Here is an 8413-nt window from a genome sequence, read left to right on the forward strand (position 1 = left end):
TATTTGACAAGGGACTAATTTTTCGTTGGTTTATTTATTTTATCGCTTTATATTGAAAATACATTGGTGCAACATACTAAGCTTTCGAGCTAAAATTTTCAAAAAGGTGGCAACTCTCCTCAAAAATATTTCCAACAGTCATCTATCTTAAACTTCCTTAATTTAATACCTATATTTTAATAAGTCATTTATTTTATCAATTATGTAAATTTAGTTCAATTTTCAAACAGGTGGCAACCCTCCTCAAATATATTTTTGGCCGTAAACCTTAATATTGAAATACTTCATTTATTTATTTTTGTAATATAAATGATCCTGCTATGATACCGAGCAATACAAAAAAAAAAATTATTCAAATCAGTTCAGCGGTTCTCGAGTTTCGATGACCGTGACAAAAGAACACAACATTTTTTTATATATAAATATAGATTTCTAAATAAAGATTTTTAAATGCCTTTAGTTTGGTACCGATATTGTAACATTTAATTTATTTTACCAATTTAATTGAGATACATTTTCAAACAGGTGGCAACCCTCTTCAAACATATTTTCGGCTGTACGCCTTCTTAAAACTCTATAGTTTTACACCCACATGGCAATAATTCATTTATTTTATCAATTTGTCTGAGTTAAAATTTTCAAATAGGTGGCAACCCTCGTCAAAAATATTTCCAGCTGTTATCTTTCTAAAAACTCTTTAATTTCATACCCATATTGTAACAATTTATTTATTTTATCAATATAATTGGGTTTAAAAATTTTCAAATAGGTGGCAACCCTCCAATTTTTTGCGATATCATTGGTTCTGGTATTATACCGAACAATACAAAAAAAAATTATTCAAATCGGTTAGCCGTTATCGAGTTTTGACGACCGTGACATACGAACACAACATTTTTATTAATATAGATGTAAGCATGTAAATCACTCACCTAATTTCTCGCTCCTTTGACGTTGGTACCATCGACACCGGGAAGCTGGAAAGGCTGTGGGAAAGAATTGATCCCTAGAACATACATACATATACTCAATATACGAGCGGATCTTAGAATCTAATTGGAAGAATTCCAAGTCTGATATGTGGCTGGAGCGCTCATTCGAAGCTGTGGACAACGAGTGAAGCTCTGCCTAGTACCACGCGGTCTGTTAAACTCGACGGAAAACCTTAGCTAGTCAGCGAAATTATGTTTCAAGCAAAAAAAAACCGCGGATCGTGAAAGCAATATTAAATAGTGAACGAAAGTGTACGCGAGAATGAAAAGTGAATGAATCCTTAAAGAAAAAAAAGGTTAAAGTGAAATTAAAGAGTTGTTCAATCAAAAAAAAAAAGATACAATTCAATGATAAAAAAATCAAAAGCGATTGAATTCGGTTATAAAATATTTAATGAAAAAAATAGAATCTCAAATAATCTATCATCCAGTTATGAAGCCAAAGAAAAAAAAACTGAAGTGATTGACAAGAGGTAATTGAGAAGAAGTGGAAGAATCAAACAAAAAGGATGTTAATTGCGGGAATAAATCTAGAGTCTAAGGCGTACAAAGAGTGTTGTAAGAATTTTTGCAAAAAAAAAACTTAATTCAGTGTAGCAAAAAAAAAATCCAAAGAAAGTTTCCAACATTCAGCATTGTCTTCAAAAAAATGCTAACAAAAAAAAACTTAATCAAATAAAATGCTAGTTTAGCTATATCTACAAAAAAAAAGGTAAGTGACTTCAAATGAAAAATCAAAATAGGATTCCACACCCTATAACAATATTAATTTAAGAGAAATATTTAGTTTAAAAACAACATCCTAAATTATTTGCAAAAAAAAAAAAGTATATATATAAATTTGTTTGTGAGTGTGCTCCAGCGGGGGCCCTTTATGTATAACTAGGTTAAAGGTGGGTAGTGCGAAACAAATGTACAAAAGAAATTAATATTTTTACACGGATGTGTGTACTAAATTAAAAAAACAAGCAAAGTGACTTAAATCCAGCCTATGAGATACGGATGTCGAGGAGATCACCAACCGGCGAGTTTCCGCTCACGTATGCCTACTCGCTATGCCACTGCGAGTTGAGAGAGAAAACGACGGTGGGTACTAGTTGCTCAGTTATTTTGCAATAGCGGGCCCAGTGACTTCCACGCGCTCTCTTCCAACTTTCCCAGGTACATACGTATGTCCAGTGGATTTCTTAGATACCTTTTTTGTTGGCACTGCAATTGTATCGAATGTGGCTAGTACTTTGTACATCCATGTACGCATAACCAATCTTGCCGGAAATCGAGGTCCTTACGGATAGCCTCCCGCGGGCAAGACCGTGAAACCAATACGTGCTCTGATTACCCTTCCACATACTAATATTTGTGTTTTACTGAGATATTTGCCCATGAGAATGATCGTGCTTTTTAGTCTCTCAACAAAAACCCGTTGAATTTTATGTTAAAGTGACTCTACAATTTCAATAAATAACTTTACACTGATAATTATGTTGTTTTATTAAAATCATCCGGCTAGTTAGTAGATAAAAATACGTATTATGAGGAAATAGCATGAGAAATTACTTTACACGAAAAATCTCCTAACTCGAGATCAGGGCAAATATCATACATACAGCCAATTTCATGAAAGCAATTCAAGTAAAAAAAGGGTTTTAATCTTTTGAATATTATGTGGAAATTGAAAGAGAATACAAAAATAATAATTTTTCGATTTAAATTGCTGGTGAAACCGGCTGATTGGCTTACACGAATGTAAGAAAACACTTTTGCGTCGAGCTTACCTCCAATTCGCGGGTTCTTATTTTATAAATAAATTTGATTCACTCCGTTAACTAAAACGGTTAAACTTTATCTTTTGCACAGTTCGCCTATTCACCGTTTAAACTGTTTATGTAAAGGCAAACGGAATTCAAATGAACTTCTAATAACAATAGAAAAATGCCAGAATTTAAGCCGCACTCGCGTCTAACACCTTCCGTTGACCCTATTTCAATAAATCTTGATAAAATAGGCGATCGCCTTTCGGATCAAGAGTTTGTGGCAAAAACAACTCTTTTGTACACTTTCTACGTTTATCTTACGCCACTGATCGAACGAACTTCTTTCAAGTTGCCTATCGAACATCGCGCAATATCCACCTCAAACAAGTGCATCACACATGTACACATTATCTAAACACAGCCATGCATAACAGAGGCTAGCTTGAGATTTCCAGAGTGGGTAACAGAGCTACTTAGCAGCGCTACACGGACATGGGTTGTTAGTTGCAGGCTCAGCTCAGATACTTTTCCCCAAACACACACAATTTGTATATTCCTTTGCTATTGGACCAGACTAATGAACATACATACTTAGCTGTTCGGCTGTCGTTAACAATATTGTTAAATAATTTTAACAAAGATGCCAAACTCTCTTTAAATGTGGATGCATCTAATACGGCAATTGGTGGTGTCATACATCAAGCGTTTGATAACAAATCAGAGCCACTAGCTTTCTTTTCTAAGAAACTTTCTCCATCCGAAGTTAAGTACAGTGCATTTGACAGGGAGTTGCTAGCTATTTTTTCGAACATTAAACATTTTCGCAATCTTTTAGAAGGACGACAATTTACAGTTTTTACAGATAACAAGCCTTTGATATTTGCTTTGAGTTCAAAAACCGAACGTAGTCCGAGACAAACTAGACATATGGAATTCATTGCACAATTTACTAATGACATACGATATATTAAAGGACAGGAAAACATTATAGCTGACATATTATCTCGATCTTTCGAAGTTGATGCAATTAAAAGTACAGAACTGAATTTCAAAGTTTTACAAAATGAACAAGAATAGGACGAGGAACTAAACACATTAAAATCTGGAGACACATCACATAACCTTAAATAAATTCAAATTCCACTTTTAAATTTTAATACTTGGTGAGAATCCTAGGCCATTTGTTCCAAATTGTTTACGCAAGACACAAAAGCTACACGTCGTCTAATTATTATTTAATTATTAATTAGTACTATTGGCCAAAAACGCACACAGAAATTAACATTTGGTCAAAAGAATGTATAAATTGTCAAAAATCGAAAGTTAATCGTCATACTAAATCTCCAGTAATTAAAATTCCGATTCCCAAAAGTAGATTTGAGCATATTCATTTAGATATTGTTGGACCTCTTCCTGTATCAAAAGGACATCGTTACATTTTTACAATAGTTGACAGGTTCACGCGTTGGCCCGAGGCATACGCATTAAAGGACATTTCAGCGGCAGTGGTTGCAAATAAATTTTTTAGAGTACATGTTTCACGTTTTGGGGTACCGTTAAAAATCACTACAGATCAGGGTACTCAGTTTATGTCAAAATTGTTTTCAGAATTAACAAACTTGCTTGGTAGTCATCGCGTTGCGACTGCTACATATCATCCTCAAGGGAATGGTATGGTAGAACGGTTTCACAAGCAGTTAAAAGCTACGATAATGGCTAGAAATGGAACCAACAATTGGTATGATGAGCTGCCGATGATACTTCTGGGTTTACGATCGATGTATAAAGAAAGTATTTCAGCCACACCATCTGAGATGGTTTTTGGGCAAAATTTACGCCTACCCGGTGAACTTGTGGTTCCATCTGAAGAACCCAACTGAAGTTTTAGGCAATTTTCGGGAACATTTTATAAATGTTAAGTCAAATTTAAAGTATAATCAAAATTCTGATACTGGTGTATATATACCAAAGGATTTGGAGACTTGTAACGAGGGAACGAAAAATGACACTGAAAATGGCACAATGCCGAAACCGGTTTGTCTGAAAACCAAACTTGACAAGGGATGACGGAAATTCGTTCCAAAATAAATCACTTGTAAATTTGTTTTTATGCGTGTTATTAATAAAAGATCATTGCAGCAACCATACAAGGGACCTTAAAAGGTTGTTGAAAAAAACAAAAAGTATTTCAAACTTGAAGTAAATAATGAGGTTAAAACAATTCCGATAGACAGACTAAAACCAGCGATCATTGAAACAGAACTAATACCAGAAACAAACACTAATATAATGAATAACACAACATCAAATAGGAAACGAGTTACTTTTAATTTATATAACATTAATTCTCTAGAAGGGGGAGTATCTTAGGGTTTGTATTTGTGTTATTGTCTTTTGTACTGTGTTAATTTCAACTTTGTAATTTTAAAAATTTTATACTTAAGTGATTTTTGTAGTTCAAACATCAAATAGAAAATTATTATTATTAATTTTTTTCTCGAATTGCTAACAGCATAAAAATAAATTAAGTTTTGTTAACTTTTAATAAAAATATTTTTAAAAAAATATCTTTGGAATCAACTACAGATTCCTTGAAGCTTATGGGGAGCTACCTATCTGAAAGATCCCAGTGTGTACGAACCGGTACAAATATCTCTAAACTTGAGCCGGTTTCCTCGGGGGTTCCTGAAGGTTCAGTCCTTGGTCCTCTTCTATTTAGTTTGTTCATAAACGATGTTTTTCTTACATGTAAATTTGCAAATATTCATGCCTATGCGGTTGATATTCATATATATCTATCTAATAACTTTTGAAATATTGATGTATTAGTAAGCCAACTTAATTGTGACCTGGCTGCCATTGAGCAATGGTCTAAGGATAATGATCTTCTCCTGAACTCTAGTAAGTCATATGTATTACCAATTGCAAAGAAGAAGCTTAATGCTACTGCCATACCTCATTTAGTTATTGGTAATAAACCATTACAATTTGTAAGTAAAATCACTAATTTGGGTTTTATAATTAACGCGTCTTTAGCTGAGATCACACGATTGCCGCAAATGCATCAATCTGGAACAATTTTTATTGTGCTGTATTGGAGAACAATAAAAAAATTGTCCGGATCAAATTCTGTACAGTCACACGGTTGCCTCTTTTTATACAATTTTGATTGCTGCATGTTGTCGAAAAGCAATATAGTGAAAATAATTGCCCCACACTTATCACACGATTGTTCTAGCATGCAGCAATTGTGACAATAAGATGTTGCGCTGACTTCTAAATTCTGTTTGGTTCTTTATTGTGTAAAAATGGCGTATTCTTTAAAAAAAAATAAAGAAAATTGCAACTGGTTTGTATATTGTGGGCTTATTTTATGCACATTTGTTGTTGTTTGAAAGCAAAGAAGCAAAAACTTGAGTCCAATGAAACCTGACGCATTTATTTAGAAGTTTGTGTGTAAATTTTTTTAGTTTTCGACGATAACTGCAACGTGCTATGTGGAGTTCAAGTTGCGATAGTTTTCTTTTTAATTTCGGTTTTTTATTAATTACAAATAAAATTGGTACAAAATAATTATGTATGTTTAAATGAAAGCTGTGAGTTTATATAATTTATGTTTGGAATGAAATTTTATAATTATATGTACAGCTCGCAACAAAAGATAGCACTTGAACATTTTAATCAGTCTTGACTTTTTGCTTTTGTTTGTTTAATGTTAACTTTTTCTATAAATCCATAGCTCGTTGTTTAGTAAAAACCACATAAATAAAAATGTCAAACTTTATACAACAATTATAAACATTTCTTAAACTTTTGATCACAATTCAATGGTTTTTAATTTGGATTTCTAGAAAAAAAATTGTTATGTAGTTTACAAAGTAATTTGCATAGAAGAAAGTGCATAATACCGCCAGCTAAAAAAATTATAAAAATCGACAGGATTTTTTAGCAATTTCAAACTTGCACCTTATTGTACTAAATTTTAATGAGCTATATAATTGAATAACATTTTTTTTCTAGAAATTGAAATTAAAAACCGTGCACTTGTGTTCGAAAGTTTAAGAAATTTTTATAATTTTTGTATAAAGCTTGCATTTTATGCGGTTTTTGTTAGACAATGAGCTATACTTTTAAGAAAAAATAATGAACACTAAACAAATAGAAGAAAAATAGTCAAAACTGGTCAAAATGTTGAGATTCTACCGTTTCGTCGTGGGCTGTATTGAACTTTTAAGTTTTTTTTTTAAATAAATTTATACTGTCATGGCAGTCCGCCATTTGGTGACATAAAATATCTTTCGTATTCTTCTCGTATGAGTTTTGCTTGTGGTGGTATATATCGCAGCAAAGATTCCGTCCTCGGACTTCAAGAAAAATTAAAATTAAAAGTTATCTTGCTTCCGAAATTAAAAGATATCTTGCTTCCGAAAACAAGGATATTCATTTCGGTGTTTTTGGACACATAAGGAAGCAAAAAAGTAGATTATTAATAAACAGCCTAAATATTGTTGTGTATTGTTCACTTCAATTGCCGCACAAGAACACAATAAAAAAGCCGCAATTTTGAAATTTTCATTGCCTCATGATTGCCAATCGAGCTATCACACGATTTCCGCAAGTGGGTTGTATTTGATTGGGCATTGTAAGCACAATATCGGCCTCTATTGCCGCATGAGTCAATTTATTGTAACAATCGTGGGATCTCAGCTTTTGACCTGCACTGATCATATAAATGCAGTAGTTAGTGAAGTTTATGGTACTCTCAGAAATCTACACCAAAGTGAAATATTTACGCCCATTACTACTAGGCGTAGGCTTGCACTTCAATTGATAATACCATTAATGACCTATTCTGAGCTGGATTACAATAAATTAGACTATTTTTCAGCTCATAAGTTATCTGTACTATCTAATCATGTCACTCGGTACGTTTACGGCCTAAGAAAGTTTGACCACATTTCGAAGTGGAGAAGAAGTTTGCTGGGATGTGGAATACATGATTACCAAACGGCCCGGAGCTGTATATTTCTTTACCGGCTAATCACTACAAAGTCGCCTTCTTATCTTTATGACAAGCTGATATTCCCAAAATCTGAGCGCACCAGAGATCTTATTGTACCCGATTTCAATTTCGCAACATCGACTAGACTGTTTTTCATAAATACTATCAGAAGTTGGAACTCCATTCCGACTGCACTAAGAGGCAAGTTAAATAAAAGCAACTATAAAACTCTCATATATTTACACTTCTCTAATAACCCAAGCAGGCCATCAGAATTTAAATTAGTATAGTTTAGAATTAAGAATTATTCATTATTTATTATTTACTTATTTATTTATTTATTTTGTTTTGTCCTGTGTAATATTTAATGCATTCTATGTCCTCTTCATGCGTACCAAATTTTGTTGTACTAAAAAAGAACACAATTCTTATTGTACTAATGTAACTCTTTGTTGATAAATAAATTCAAATAAATAAATTCAAATATCGTTCCAGCCTGATTGTCACCATATCCTCATTGCTGAAATTATGCAAAATAAAAGAGTTTAGTTCACCTCTGATAAGCATGTAGGCCCTAGTTTGACCAAAATTTTTTGCTGCTATCAGCTTTTAGCTCCGTGTTCTGATTCCAGAGATACCGTTACTGCTCAGCCACGTCTCCTGTA

The sequence above is a fragment of the Rhagoletis pomonella genome, unplaced genomic scaffold (assembly GCF_013731165.1).
Source record: "Rhagoletis pomonella isolate Grant_MI unplaced genomic scaffold, Rhpom_1.0 Rhpom_scaffold_00195, whole genome shotgun sequence".
NCBI classification, from domain to species: Eukaryota; Metazoa; Arthropoda; class Insecta; order Diptera; family Tephritidae; genus Rhagoletis; species Rhagoletis pomonella.